Here is a 15,515-nt window from a genome sequence, read left to right as displayed (position 1 = left end):
CCAATGCCGGAAAGCCAGCTTACAAAGACAAAGCTCACACTGATCATATAAATAGAGAGTTATAGCAGAGCGGAAAACCGGTGCCGGTACGGTACCCGGTACACCTTCGCATGCGCACAACCAGTTTTTCCGCCTCTGCGCACGCGCAGTAGCGCCGGTTGCCTACCGGGTACCGTACCGCGATCGGTTCTCCGCTCTGTTATAACTCTCTAATGCTGGCTTGACACTTAAACACTGGCGCATTGCTGAAAAGACGTCTTTCAGGGGAAGTGAACGTCGTGTCAAAATATGAAGCGATGGAGGCGAACAGGTGGCCGAAGCGAGAGAATGTACCGAAGTGAGGAGGAGGGGAACTGCTTTGCTTGTTTCGGCGTACGCACGTAAAGAGTTAGGCTTAAACAGCTCCGCTTAAAAAAAAAAAAAAAAAAAAAAAAACGAAAGGGCGATGATTTTTCAGTTTGCACGAAACCTCTCGGGGGAGGGCGGCAACTTTTAAGTTCCAACAGAATATAATTGAGCGGAATTTATGCGATGCAAGCATTTACAGAATTCCGACCCCTTAATCCGCCGATGCCACCGATGCGTTGCGCCTAGGCACGGTCACGCTTGGCAAACATTGTACCAAGTCTCGCGACCACTCGGACTGAAGGAAAGGACCCGATTATATTTTTGGCTGCTTTAGATTGCACGGTTTCCAGCGCGGTTTCGCCTGACCTACTCCCCTTTCCGGTCCATCCCTGCTTCTCCCCCAGCGCACGTTCCATTCTGAAAATGTTACTCAGCTATACCGGCCGTGGTGGCTTAGTTGCTAAGGCGTTCGTTGCTCTAGTGAGAGAGAGGTCGTGAGTTCAATTCCCTGACGCTGCGGCTGTTCTTCTAACGGAGGCGGAATACAAAGGCGCCCTCTGTGAGAAAGTTTTCGGCGCACACTGAAAATCCCCAGGTGGTCTGAATTATTCTGTAACACGGAGGCCGGGCAGGCTTCGCTGCGTAGACCCCTACCAAGCAAAAAAAAAAAAAAAAAAAAAGAGGGCGGGAATATATTCGAAGGGCACGAGGCTTTAGGGGAAGAAATTCCAGTCACTTTGTTCAACGTGCAATCTTTTTTAGGAACACCACAGCCCATCAACACTAAAGCAGCTTTTGGTGCCAAGGGCGCGCAGTTCCCGCACCTGTCCGCCTTAGCGCGTGATCCAACCGTGACGTCAAAAATATACAAATGACATTTTAATACGATGCATCCTCTCGTATATCCCCGCTTGCATACTAAATATAATCAGCGCGCTAAATCACGGGAGTTCCTGTTTGAGGCCCCCCGCGCGTACGTTCAATGCGAAAACTAGCTTCCTCGCAAGAATAAAAAGAAAAGAAGATAGAGAAAATAAAGCCAAGACTCGCTCATTTTGTCGAAGGAAACACCGAAAGAGCAAATTCAATAACAGCACCAAGGTAAACAGAAACAAGAAAAGGGGTCACCGATGGCGCCGTACAGAAGGCGAGCAGAGATAAGCTTCGGCTAGGCCGAGGAAGCGTAATACAGGTTCACGGCGATGCTTCTGGCGTCTCCGCGGCGTTTAGCTCCCTCGGGAAAGGTCGCTTTCTTCCTTAGGAGAGACACGGCTACCCGGGGAATAAAAAGAGAAGCGCGTGGACGGAATACGTTATCGCGAAGCCCAGATTTCTCGGGCCGTCTTAGCCAGATGCCGAAGCGGAGATGACTTAGAGGTCGCCGGGGAGCCATTGAGACCCCCGCCCGAATCGTGGCCGATCGGGAGGCGGTCATGTGTTGACTTGATGGTTTCATCGCCGCGCTGTGTGTATGGCAGTAGCTGCTCTTCCGCGACTATCCTTTCACGCTACGCATCGCTTGCTTTCGTCTTCTCGGCTTCCTTGTCCAAGTGTAGACTCGTTGATTTTATTTTCTTACACAGCTTTCTGTTAAGCCGGCCTGACAAAAGGTGCTGCGCGCCATCCGGTCAAGAAACAACACTCGGAAGTACCGTTCAGAGATACCTTTAAGTCTACATGGGTGCATTGCAGGATCGGGGTCTGTAAATAGCCGTTGAACAAAATGCGCTTTACTTTTACGCGACAGTCGTTCGAGTGATGCACCTTTCGAGAGGCTGCCTTAGCTAGAACGAACGAAACTAATACGACGCCTGAGTTCCAATTTCGGTGGTATTTCAGCCGCCATTTATGCAAGTAAGGAGGCAAGAAACCTTTTTTCTTTTTTTTTTCAGCGTTGTAGCTCTTCACTTCGCTGTGATCATACACTTCAATCTGTGGTGCGTGGCTTCTGAGACGAGCTAAATGTGAGATGGAGAGGCCCGAGTTGCCCCGCATACAACACAAGAGAATAGCAATGTATTCCCACTAACTTGGAACAATTCTCTCTGACACACAGAGGCCCGATTGGCCACGCATACAGGGTCAACACAGGAGAATAGCAATGTATTCCCACTAACTTTGAACATATATCTCCCAATGGGGAGTGGGGGGTTCATCATCGTCATCGTCATCATCATCATCAGCCTATCTATTCCACTGCAGGGCAAAGGTCTCTCCGTAGATCTCCAATTATCCCGGCCCTGTGCTAACTGCGACCAATTTATCCCCGCAAACTTCTTGATCTCATCTGCCCATGTAACTTTCAGCTGCATCTTAGAAACTTGGAGGCTCACTAAGAGGGTTCAACTTAATTGGGGACGACTCAGCGAGCAATGGAACGGAAGACGATAGGTGTAACATTAAGGGACAAGAAGAGAGTGGAGTGGGTCAGGGAACAAACGCGTGTTAAAGACATATTAGTAGAAATTAAGAAGAAGAAATGGTCATGGGCAGGGCATGTAATGCGAAGGCAAGTTAACCGTTCGTAATTAAGGGTACTTACGGTTCATAAGTACGGTTCGTAAGGGTTCGTAAGGGTAAGGGTTCGTAAGGGTAAGGGATCAGCTTACTGCCAGTCGTCTACAAGGTATTTACCAAGGTAATCGCTAACCGAATCTCTGCAACCTTAGATTTCAGTCAACCTAAAGAACAAGCAGGGTTCCGTAAAGGTTATTCAACAATGGACCATATTCACACGATCAATCAGGTGATAGAGAAGTGCGCTGAGTATACTCAACCCCTATATATAGCCTTCATAGATTATGAGAAAGCTTTTGACTCGGTCGAAACCCTAGCAGTCATTCAGGCATTACGGAACCAGGGGGTAGATGAGCATTATGTAAGAATACTAGAGGATATCTATAATGGGTCTACAGCTATACCATCATCCTCCATAAGGAGAGCAGTAAAATACCTATAAGGAAGGGTGTCAGACAAGGAGACACAATCTCTCCAATGTTATTCACAGCATGCTTACAAGAAGTATTCAGAACGTTGGATTGGGAACAGGTGGGAGTAAGGGTTAATGAAGAATACCTCAGTAACCTCAGATTTGCTGATGACGTTGCCTTGCTAAGTAACTCGGGGAACGAATTGCAAAGCATGCTTTCCGCACTGGGCGAACAGAGTAGAACCGTGGGCCTGAAAATTAATATGCAGAAAACTAAAGTAATGATCAATAACCTCGGGACAGCACAGCAGTTTGAGATAGATGGCGAGGCAGTGGAAGTGGTAAGCGAATATATATACTTAGGCCAAGTTGTGACCCCAGATCCCAACCATGAGGCAGAGATAATTAGAAGGATCAGAATGGGGTGGGGTGCATATGGCAGACATTATCAGATAATGAATAGCAGCCTATCATTGTCGTTGAAGAAGAAAGTGTATGACAGCTGCATCTTACCGGTACTCACCTATGGGGCAGAAACTTGGAGGCTCACTAAGAGGGTTCAACTTAAATTGAGAACGACTCAGCGGGCAATGGAGCGGAAAATGACAGGTGTGACATTAAGGGACAAGAAGAAAGCGGAGTAGGTCAGGGAGCAAACTGGTGTTAAAGACATATTAGTAGAAATTAAGAAGAAGAAATAGACCTGGGCAGGGCATGTAATGCGAAGGCAAGATAACCGCTGGTCATTAAGGGTAACAGAGTGGATCCCTAGAGAAGGCAAGCGTTGCAGGGGGCGGCAGAAAGTTAGATGGGCAGATGAGATCAAGAAGTTTGCGGGGATAAATTGGTCACAGTTGGCACAGGACCGAGGTAATTGGAGAATAATGGGAGAGGCCTTTGCCCTGCAGTGGGCGTAGACAGGCTGGTGATGATGATGATGAATTAAGGGTAACAGAGTGGATCTCTGGAAAGAAGGCAAGCGTGGGGGATTCAAGTAGTCGGGAAATCCAAACATGGGCGAGGAGGGGAGGGGGGGGGGTCTTCTTTCTACCCCGCAGGCCAGGTTCGCATCGAATAGCTGGTGCAATAACCTGCTTCCTTTCTTACAAATGACATGGTTCAAGATGTTCGCGCAGAGAAGAGGCGGAGGAAGCAAAACTTACTAAACCACTTTTCGCAAACGGAAGCCTCTTTCCTCGCATCTTCCCGACCAGGTCTTAAATTATCGCTCTCGAAGAGGGCACGGGATTACGTCTCGCTGCGCCGAATGCAACCTGTTTCGTAAGACCACTGCTCGCCGATATCCAACTAGCTCGTCCGTCCTGTAAAACCGTACTTAGGCCATGATTTCGCGTTCTCTACTTCTTGGCCACCGCTTTCTTTACTTTTCTATTCATTTCTTTTGTGCAGCTTGCACTTCAAGTTTCGTTTGCACCACTTTAGTGCGTCTAACCTTTATATTTTAGTGTTATTTTCTTTCTCGTTGCTGTCGCTGCAATCTCCCATATTAACCCTACTTCCCTGAAGTCATCCTCACCTGGCGTAGCAAGCAGGGCCGTTAGCAGGGTTGGCCTCTCTAGATAACATTAAAGAGCTCTCTCTCTCTCTCTCTCTCTCTCTCTCTCTCTCTCTCTCTCTCTCTCTCTCTCTCTCTCTCTCTCTCTCTCTCTCTCTCTCTCTCTCTCTCTCTCTCTCTCTCTCTCTCTCTCTCTCTCTCTCTCTCACACACACACACACACACACCATGTAAGCTCCCCTTGGATTTTTTTCGCGGAAAATGTACTACGGTAAGAATGTTTTTTTGGGGGGGAATCGCGCTGTTAAACAAATGAATGAAAGAAGCAGAATAAATAGGCTAAGAAGAAAGAGAACGAACGAACTGGTTGTCTCCACCCCAGAAATTTGGGTTTTTTTATTTCATTTGAACACGGCACCATTGACGGCCGTTATTTCCCAACGATGAAATTTCCTAGCACCTGCGCTATATGCGATCAAGACGCTTTCTACGGGCCCATTTCGTTGTACTTGATTGCCTAGTTACTTCAACGTTTCTTTCTACAATCCCCGCTTCGTCCGGAAAAGCGGTACGGGATACTTATATTCTGTTAACATTTTCCCTCGCACAAGATTTCGCTGGGTATACAAAGCTAGAAAACGATACTCCACCATTTTGTTCGAGTAGGTGTTATCGTTCCAAGTTGCAAAATATTCCCCCAAAGTTTGTATCACAATTTCGTTACACCTTAACGGCCACCAGAAAAAAAAAAAAAAGAAGAAGAAGAAGAAGAAGAAGGTTTACCGAAAAGAAGCCCTGGTTTTCCTCTACCTCGTTCCTCGTTAATCTAAGCCTTTTCGCTCCCACCTTCATTCTCATATTGCCTTCACGTTCTTGTTTTTTACTTACTTCGCTCCTACGCCTTTTTTTTTTTTTTTTTCCACCCGATCTGCTGCGTTTCCTCACAGCCTTCCTCCCGGTACTCTTCTCTCGTTCATATTTACTTTTTCCTTTCAGGACACTATCGGCGGGCGCCGCAGGAGCAGCGCGGTTGGTCTGCCGGTGGAGACACGCTCGCGTACGTGTGCTCCGGCCAGCCCCCCGACACGGCCGCGTTCCTTCTTCGGCGGTTTCCAGATACACGCCCGCACGTACAGGCAGAGACACGCCCGGACGTTTCCTCCTCCACAGTTTCCTCGCCATCGGCTCTCCCTAAAGTTCTTTTCCCCGCCGAAGCAGCAGACCGAACGGGCCCCGAGGCGAGAAGCAATCGAAAACGGCGACCGGCGGCGCGTCTGCGACTCGTTACGGGGCGCCCTCGCGGTAACGAGTTTTCATTTATCACGGGCCGACAAACGCGCACCGAGCTACGCACAATCCGTTAGGCCTTTTAGTTGATCCCCAACACCTTATTGAACTACGCAGTGCAACTCGGGGTTTAGCTTACCCACATCGCGTTGACGGTTCCCGTTTTAGCTCGACCGATGACGTCAGCTTAGTCGCCCGGTGACGTAACCGTGTTTCCGGGCTTCCTAACCATGGCGGTGTTTGCGCCGAGTCGGCAGCTGCCCAGTTTGCTGCTCGCACCGATTGAGCACAGAAGTATGGCAAGGAAGGCGTGTGGGAAAAGAAATGCCCAGCGGTGGTGGGGACAAAAAAAGAGGAAAGTACAAACGCGCAACGAAACGGGTGCAAGGAGCAATTGGATGCGTACCGTTCTAATACGCTATACCGGGGTCAGATTAGCAAAGGTGGGAAAAAAGTGTGGCCCCAGAGGGGTGAAAAAAAAAGAGAAAACAATTGGAAGGAAAATTTCCGTAATTACAGCGACCGCGGTGTAGTAATCCCGCTTTCTGCTGCTGTTTCTGTACCATGTGCTGCCGTACGCTACTCCACCCAGCGGGGAAAACTGCCAGCAGCGCAGATTTTTTTGTCCTTCCTTCCAGCTTCATTCTGTCTTTCTTTCTTTCTTTCTTTCTTTTTTTTTTTTTTTTGAATTTCACTGTTTTACTTTTCTATACACGGATAAGCCACATTTGAAAACTAGCCATGCCGTGGTATTTCGAAAGCTTAATCTAATGAAAAGGTTGAATAATATTCGGCAGAAAATCAACACCTGCAGAACGTTTATGACAACTTTCATTGCGGTGGCGCGTTCGTTCACCCGCACTGTGGTGTAACGCCTAAAGCTACGTGCACACTAGCGTCAAACTTGCCGTGCCGCCCTGCCGACGGCCGCCAGCGGCGTGGCGCCGCAGCCTTCAGCCGCAGCGCGGCGCGACGCCGCCGGAGGCCGTCGGCAGGGCGGCACGGCAGGTTCGACGCTAGTGAGCACGTATAGCTTTAGGCGCCTTTTTTTATTTAACGATGAATACGGTACCTAACGAAACAGCTGAATGACGTGTAACACGTTAGAGCGAACGACGGTGCAGAACCTATGCACATATGACGGGCGGCGATTCTCATTGTGAGGAAATGTACATTCCTCGCTGTGCATACCTCCAAGAACAGACTCAGTGGAGAATCTGCTCACAGCGATAGACATCCACGATTTCACGAGCAACCAGGAAACGAAGCAACGAAGGCGGAAAGCGGGTTAGTCGCGTACTGAGAGAGGGAAAAGAAGGATGATCACGGGCAGCATTCAACATCTTGATTGATTGATTGATTGATTTTAGTGCTTAACGCACCGACGCAACGCAGGCGATGAGGCGCGCCGCAGTGGAGGGATCCGGATTAATTTTGACCACCTGGGTATCTTTAACGTGCGTCGAAATCTCGTGCACACGGGCGTTTTTGCTTTTCGCCTCCATCAGAAAAGCAGCCGCCGCGGCCGGGAATCGAACCCGCGACCTCGTTCTCAGCAGCACAACGCCTTAGCCACTGAGCCGCCGCGGCGGGTCAGCATTGAACATCTGCAGCTACATCTTCGTTCGCCTAGGAACAAAAACAGCACAGTCATAGACAAATGAAATGCGAACAGGGAACTATCAAACAGAACACACATAATTGAAAAATACCGTTCGTGGATGTCAAATAATGGCGCGCTATTCGTACATTTGGAAAGTCAGATTTTGCAACTTTGATACCGTAATTAAGCCACGCGTCAATTTGACCTGTGTGGAAATAAATCGCGCTATTTGTTTGTTACGGTTCATATCTTTGAGTGTTCGCATTTCATTTGTCGATGACTTTACATAAGCCGGTCCTTGCACAGTTTTCAGAGTTTCACGAACTTCCAAAACAGTATAGATTTTACAAAGCCCTAGGAGAGAAAGAAACCAAATCAGGCTGATTTCGAATACACGGCGGAGAGCGCCGGATGTTCGCTGTAGTAGACAAGAAAGCTTTCATAATTAGCGCTCGTTAGAGACCCCGACGGACGGGGACGGCTTCTCTCCCCATCTCTCTCTCGCTCTCCAGCTTCACTTTCTTATCGCGCTCAGTCTGGCTCCTTCGATCAAGTCGAAGGCACCTCAGCATCAACTTTTAATTGAACTAGGAAGGAGAACAAAGTTCGCTGGAGTGGTCATCCGGGTTCCAATAGGGCAGCGCCGCAAAGACGAACAAAGGAAGGGCAATCGAAAAGCACGAGCTACGCGGTGATAAGAATCGACTTTCACGAGGGCTCGCTCGAAAGGTTGCCTCCAATGAATCGAAATCCAGCTGCTTTTTTTGCTGTTGCTGCTGCTGCTGCTGCTGTTGTTTTGACGTCTCCGCGGCAGTGTAATTTATTTATATCAATTAGCTTTATCAGACTGCCAGGGCGTTTGAAAGGCCTACGACCGCATTCCAATGGAACCTGTTTGGCGTTGAACTGAAAGCTGCAGTGGGGGCTGGGCTCGGTTGATAAGCGGCTTTGACGGCCGCTGAAATGCGTCCAAAGCGTTGGCACCAGACTAACCACGTCGACTGGCGTGGTATACGAAAAAAAAAAAAAAGAAACTCTCTGCGCATGGCATTGTTTTAAACGTATATGGCCGTGCAACAGCTCGAATTATGAACATAAGAAGTTCCCGCCATGCGCGCAAATTTGGCGCCAAATCTGACGATGGACATTTTTAAAGCGACAGCTTCCCTAGTGGCACCGATGGCGTCCTGTCAAAAAATTAATGCAGTTCCCCGTAGACCGATTGGTCGACCGAAAAGCTCTAAGACCTCTGGACACACGGCGCATGCGTGAAATTGGGCTTCCATTGTGTCAAAACGGTTACTTGAAAATGGCAAGAAAGGAACGGTTCTAGACAAGACAATACACGAACCGATCATGAAGGAGGAGTACAGTAGTATGCATACCTTTTTCTCATAAATCACGTATCGGTATACATTTAGAGCGTTCGCAGATGCGTTAACTTAGCCCTCATTCACACAGCCGTCACCTTCTCCGTCACGGCACCGTCACGTCAACAAAAAGCGACGTTGATGAAACGGAGAAGTGTTCAGACTGGATCTACACGGGAGCTTTCCGTCAGATTACAGGGTCGTCTGCCTAGTGATCTGTTTAGCCTAGAATTGAGCGTTTTTAATCTGAAAAGTAAAGAAAGTGGTTTGTGCTCACTTTTCGCTAAATTTAGCCGTAAAAATTTGTTTTCTGATTAGCTGGTTTAGCGCGGGGCATGGTCCCGTCACGTTGACGTGACGGAAACGTAGAGCTCGGCCTCCCGTCACCGTCGCACCGTTTTCGGCGAGAAATCGGCCGAAAAACGGCGCCCATGACGGACGACGGTGACGTGACGGTGACGCGACGGGGTGAAAAACGGCTGTGGGAATGAGGGCTTAGACGCGAAAAATTGTCGCGTGGGTTCGTTCTTCGTTACAGGTGTGGGGCTTTGGAGGTTTGACGATCGACTGGACGCACTCTCAGCGAAGATTTGACGCACTTTTAGCTTTCGCGCTTCTCTTAACTTTCTTTAGAAAGAAACTAACTTTTTTAGTGACACGCGCTCCGCATGTCTCGCAATTTAGCAGGAAGTTGCGGGTCGCTGCGCATATGCGATAACATTTTAGCAAGTGTAGGTTTCTGACTATAAGCCAGAGGTTTTGCACCTGCGCAGTCCTCGATTCTTGATTTCGATGTCCCCGCGTAGATACTTTGATTCCAGTAATCGTTCAGCTTCGTAAGATGGCTATGCGAGAAAGCTATAGACCGCTATATCAAGGGGACATGTACAATTTAATTTTTTCCTGTTTTCATAATATTGATTGATCGATCGATCGATCGATCGATTGATTGATTGATTGATTGATTGATTGATTGATTGATTGATTGATTGATTGATTGATTGATTGATTGTGGGGTTTAAGCACCGAAGCTATACCTGGGCTATAAAGTGCGCCGTAGTGGAGGGCTACGGATTAATTTTGACCACCTGGGGATCTTTAACGTGCGCCCAAATCTGAACACACAAGCGTTTTCGCTTTTCGCTTCCATCAGAAAAGCGCCACCACAGCCGGGATCAAACCCGCGACCTTGGGCTCAGCAACACAACTTTTTGCACTATATCAATACAAGGAGGGTAGCAAGCCGTAATTTTCATCACACGTTTTTTTTTTCTTGACCACAATAAAAATGTTCAATAAAAATGTTGAATTAGTGCACCAAGAAAGAAACTGATTCTTTAAAAGCCCGATTCGGTTTGGTTCCAATAACTGAATGTCACCAAGGTCATTATGCTTGCAGTGCAACACAGCTTACTCGGCCCAGGTATGGCGCTGAAAGGGCCCACACACGATACGTACTCGGCGCATGCAGACTGCTCCACAAATGCTTTATGCGTACCACACTCTGATGAAGACAGTGTAAGTGTATTACAGGGTTGATTGATTGATTGTTTGTAGGGTTTAGCGCGCCAAAGCAACGCAGGCGATGAGACGCACCGTAGTGGAGGGCTCCGAATTACTTCTGACCACCTGGCCGAAATCTCGTACAGACGGGCGTTTTCGCTTTTCGCCTCCATCAGAAAAGCGGCCGCCGCGGCCGGGAATCGAACCCGCGTCCGTATTACGGTGTGATCACACCACCCAGAGAAACCGGCCCCTAGAGTAATTGTGGGTCCGCGGTATAGTTCCACAGAGTAATTCCGGCAATTCTCCCTCTACTTTTGCGGGATCGAACAATCCCGAGTTTTTCTTTCCGTTTTACAAACCTTCCAGCGGTTCAGTGCCACAACGAAAGGCAAATAAAAGGCAACAAGGTTAACTAGAGTGCATTACACCATCCGGTATCTGACTCAAAGCCGTTGCTTTAAACATAAATCTAATAAAACACCCCAGTCTCAACATAGAGCGCCGCATTGCAAAGAAAGAAAGAAAGCTAGTATTTCGCGGAGTGTATATGTATATATCTTTTTTTTATTTTTCATTATACATCGGTAGTCACTTGTTTTGTATTTATTGCCTTGTTAACTTTTATCACTTATTTTTTTCGGCGACGCCAGCTTTTGACGCAACGGCCTGGCCACGGCTGAATTCTATTTCTCAAATTGAACATAAATTATCCTTACCCTGCAGACTCTAGAAAAAAAAAAAGGAACGAAGTCGCTTATACTGATTTGATCACGCTAACACATAGAAAAGAAAAAAAAAACCAGCTTAACTAGTTCACGTTGAACGTTCAAGTTAACTCGTTCACGTTTTCTGTCACAAGAATAAAAACAGGAAATAAAAAAGTCGTTTCCTAGTGATTTCATTGCTGCGATAAAGAGAAGGGGCGGCAGTTTAAGCCCGTCCACGTTCCTGTCGCGAGGACAGAAACTCGCGAAGATTAGTTGTTCGCCTTTCGCGGCAGTCACATATTCGTTCCCCCTGCCCTCATAAACAGTTCGTCCGTTCGTGCTTGACATTCAATTATAGTCAACATAAACATGTTATCTTTGCAGAAGACACCTAGGGCTGCATCAAAAACTTCGAGAGGAAAGCTTCAAATTTGGAAGTTCCTTTGACGTGCGCCGAACGCTCCACGTATTTTAAGCTTTGATCGTTATCAAACGCCTAAGCAGTAACAACTCCGATAACAACCTATAGTTCCAGCATCGTAGCAACTGCACCAGCAGATGGAAAAGAATAGCTATGCTCGGTCACTGTAACCCCTGTACGGCCCCGTGGGAATTGGGAGAACGCCTGGAATTAAGGCCTTTCTAGAGTAGGTCATCGACTTCATCATGGCTAGCTCTGTGACCGGAGTCTTGCTCGTATTTCATTTTAACGTTGCTGTTTTTTTCTGTTACAAAAAGTAAACGCATCGAAAACGTATCCTGTAAATACCAGTAACGTTTAAGTATTTGTCCTTGCCACGCCGAAGGTGCACCACTCGGCTATGAGGAGCGCCGCAGTGGGGAAGCTACGGATTAATTCAGACCTTCGGGGGATATCTTTAACGTGCGCTAAATCGCCGTGCGCGCGGGCGCTCGCGCATTTCGCCTTTGTAATAAACAAGGACTCCATGGCTGGGTATCAAACCGGCGACCTTGAGCTCAGCAGGTCAACGCATTTGTCACGCACTGAGCCACTACAACAAAAGTAACATTTATCTCAGCATTCTTCCGAAACATCACGGTGTGACACCGGTGTAACACTAGTGCAACACAAGTGTAGCTTATTTAAAAATTCTACCTCACCTCCCCCCCATCCCTGGTCGAGCCGCCATACTCATGTTCACAATTTTTTTTCCTTCATTCATTATTTACGAGTAGCTCTAGCTGCTGAGCCAACGTCAGGAACTGAAACACATCTGTATAATGTCAGACTTGGTTGAGTTCTCCGGCCTTCTTGAAGGTCACTGAGCTCTTTCTTACTCGCGTCACAGACAAGCGATTGCGCGAAGGTACCCGAGAAGACAAAAACCAACAGTAAACTCCACTGGGACCCCACGGCGGTAGAAAGCAAAAGTGGGCCGACTCGTCGCGTATTCGGCGACGACAAGTGTCCGCTCGGCCACCGGAGTAGCGCCCGAAGACGCGCCGCTCTTCGCGCAACCGTTCAACCGTGGCGAAGCACGCCGACCGCGTGCGGTCGTCGCGGCATGCCCCACCACAGCACCGGCTCTGCCCAGGGAGCATCTCCGCTTCGCTGCACCAAGCGGATTCGTGCCCGTTCGGGACCATCTGCCCGGCTACCTGGCCGAGCGCGTCTGCGCGGTAGCATACGCGCAACACGACACGGAACAGCCGTACGTCGATTTTGGCGCTAAAAAAGTTTGGTCAAATCGTTCGTGGGAATGCGCTTGGGTATAACACAAAGCCGGATTACAAAGAAGAATACGTACACTTGATGTAAATAAAGACTGCGCGTACGTGCGCTTCTTATTAGTCCATCTTTGTGTTATACCCCAACCAACTAGCCCGACACCAAGCGTTACTTAAAGGGGCCCTGTAACAGTTTTTTAACTTTTTTCGATATCTTAAATGCTTGCAGAAGGCACTCAACCAACGCATCCAGCACTTAGATTAGTGGGTGGTAAAGTAGTACCCTCAGCCGAAAAATTACTGCTCTATGCCTATCAGATAACTTGGAAACTTGCTCAAAAGGTTTTTCTCTATTTCCCGGTCTTGGCGTTCTTCAACCGCTGGAATGACGTTGTTATAGCGGTGTAGCGGCTATTGGCCGGCTTTCCGTCAATTGCAGCAATGAACGCATTCGGTAGCCATTAAAAGAGAAATGCCACAAAAAAAATAAACGGAAGGCGGATCTGCTGCGACGAGCACATCACGCAGTGCAGCTCTGTGCTGGCGATAACTATAACTTTCGCAGTGCTTCCAGACACTAAGGAAAGAGTGAAAGCCTTTATCAGGAGTGTTTCGTAGTCCCTTTAAGTTCAAGCAAAACGCTAGCCGAGGTTAGAGCACATAGTCATGCTATCTTAATTGGATAGCAGGAAACAGTTCCTCGTAGTGAAGCTGGCGGCTGATCTCGAGGACCGGTCTTCAAATGTAAGAATCGCCGCGTTTGGACGTCACCGCTGCACCGCTGCGAACCTCGGGGCAGCGGAGACGCCCAAAAGTCGCCCCTGTAGCTTCACGGCTGCAGTGGACACTCGGTATTACGAAATCGCTGTCTTCGAAATCTCACTTTATTGTTTCGTGGCCCCCAATGCAGTGCATAGAAAGCAAAATATCCCACTATAACGAAGTATCGCTTATAGCGAAGTCAGTTTTTTGTTCCCAAGACTTCGTTATTACGAAGGTTTACTGTATATACAACAAATGATGAATCACCCGCCGCGGTGGTTCAGTGGCTAAGGCGTTGCGCTGCTGAGCACAAGGTCGCGGGTTCAATTCCCGGCCACGGCGGCCGCTTTTCTGATGGAGGCGAAAAGCAAAAACGCCCGTGTGTACGAGATTTCGGCGCACGTTAAAGATCCCCAGGTGGTCAAAATTAATCCGGAGCCCTCCACTACGGCGCGCCTCATCGCCTGCGTTGCGTCGGCGCGTTAAACCCCACAATCAAACAATCAACAAATGATGAATAAGCGTATTCGCAATCTGGAGAGAGATAAAAAAAATAGCAGTGACTTAGCTCGGCTATGTCAGGATATACGTAGCGTGAGCTAAGGTTCAGCTGGTTATTCTTAGGTTTCCTGGTTGTCTGGGATTAGCTGATTATCATGCTATTGCTGCTAGAACGATTCCCCATCCAATCCAATCCAATCCGATCGCAGCGGCGGCGCGCCAGCTGTGCGCCGTGAGACGTCACTGCTCCTCGCGCATGCGGAGCACGGCTCTCCAGGAGCCACGCGAAACTGCTCAACCTCGGCCAGTGTAGCTCACGCTACAAAAATATCTTTTATGAGCATTCTAATTGCCCGGGGAGAGCTTCCTTCTAGGTTTGAATTACGGCGGCATTACTCAAATTATGATATGGAAGGCATAACCACGAAGAATTAGAACTAATTACTTACGCTTTTCCGGCTAATCTATGACAAAATGTTGCTGGCGAAAAAACCTCGCGATAGAGTGAGAGCACTTCATGGGCAGACTGCCGCTCCGTGACAGAACGTGTGTAGAGGGCATTTGCCAGTGTGTAGAGGACAGGGCCAGCCAGATAAAGGAATGGCCACCTATGACTGCGGCGTGGTTCGGGGGCCCAACCCCCGCCAAAAGACGGGCATCGGCGCAGTCCTTACCGGTCACGCGGTCGCGATCCGGGCGTGACAAACGCGCGCGCTTCTGTCCCGGTGGTCCCCTCGGCGTTCACTTGGTTCCCTCGCTGTTCCTGCTGCTTTCGATTCCGCGGCCCACACCAGTGTAACGACAGAAATAAAAAAGCCTCGCAGTAGTGGAAGAGGCAGGAGGCGGATACGGCGTGCCGGCGCAGCGGCCGAGAGGCTAGCCGCGAAAGCAGCGAGCGCGCCGACGAAATGATACGTGTGGGGTCAGCCCTAATGGCCGTCGAAGCTCAGGAAACCTGCCGACGCGGCCGCCGCGGAAACAGCGGTTTGAAGACTCAATTTCGGTCATCCGATGACGACGCACGGAGGAGGGCCAAGATTTTTTTTATCGTCTGCGCCATTTTCTGCGCCATCTTACCCTGGTTACTTGCGTGCGCGGAGGGCCGATTTTTTTTTTTTTCTGCTGAGTCTTAGATGCCTACATACTTCGCCTACTATTCTTCCTCACTCTTTATCTTTTTTTTTTTTGTGCACGCAATTGTGTCATCGGGTGTTCGCCCGATGTCGTCTGCTCCTTTCGCCCCGTTGCGTGTGGCCTCATTCTCGTCTGCTGTCATCGCTTTTTGTATCGTCTGCTG

The 15,515-nt window shown here is 48.7% G+C and overlaps 1 protein-coding gene across 4 annotated transcripts in view; it reads right to left on the bottom strand.

Moving 5' to 3' along the window:
- LOC144152880 (uncharacterized) overlaps positions 1 to 15,515 on the bottom strand; it is a 350,752-nt gene that overhangs the window by 270,563 nt on the left and 64,674 nt on the right. Inside the window, exon 1 of one of the 4 annotated variants that reach the window (XM_077684405.1) lies at positions 14,893 to 15,110. The exons of the other annotated variants lie outside the window; for them this stretch is intronic. The gene's annotated coding sequence lies outside the window, so the exon portion shown is untranslated. Of the gene's footprint in view, positions 1 to 14,892; positions 15,111 to 15,515 lie in introns of those variants that run through there. 4 annotated transcript variants of the gene reach the window in all.

Source organism: Haemaphysalis longicornis, unplaced genomic scaffold (assembly GCF_048455015.1).
Source record: "Haemaphysalis longicornis isolate Haplotype H1 unplaced genomic scaffold, Haemaphysalis longicornis Haplotype H1 scaffold_9, whole genome shotgun sequence".
Taxonomy (NCBI): domain Eukaryota; kingdom Metazoa; phylum Arthropoda; class Arachnida; order Ixodida; family Ixodidae; genus Haemaphysalis; species Haemaphysalis longicornis.
This window is presented reverse-complemented; position numbering and strand designations above follow the sequence as displayed.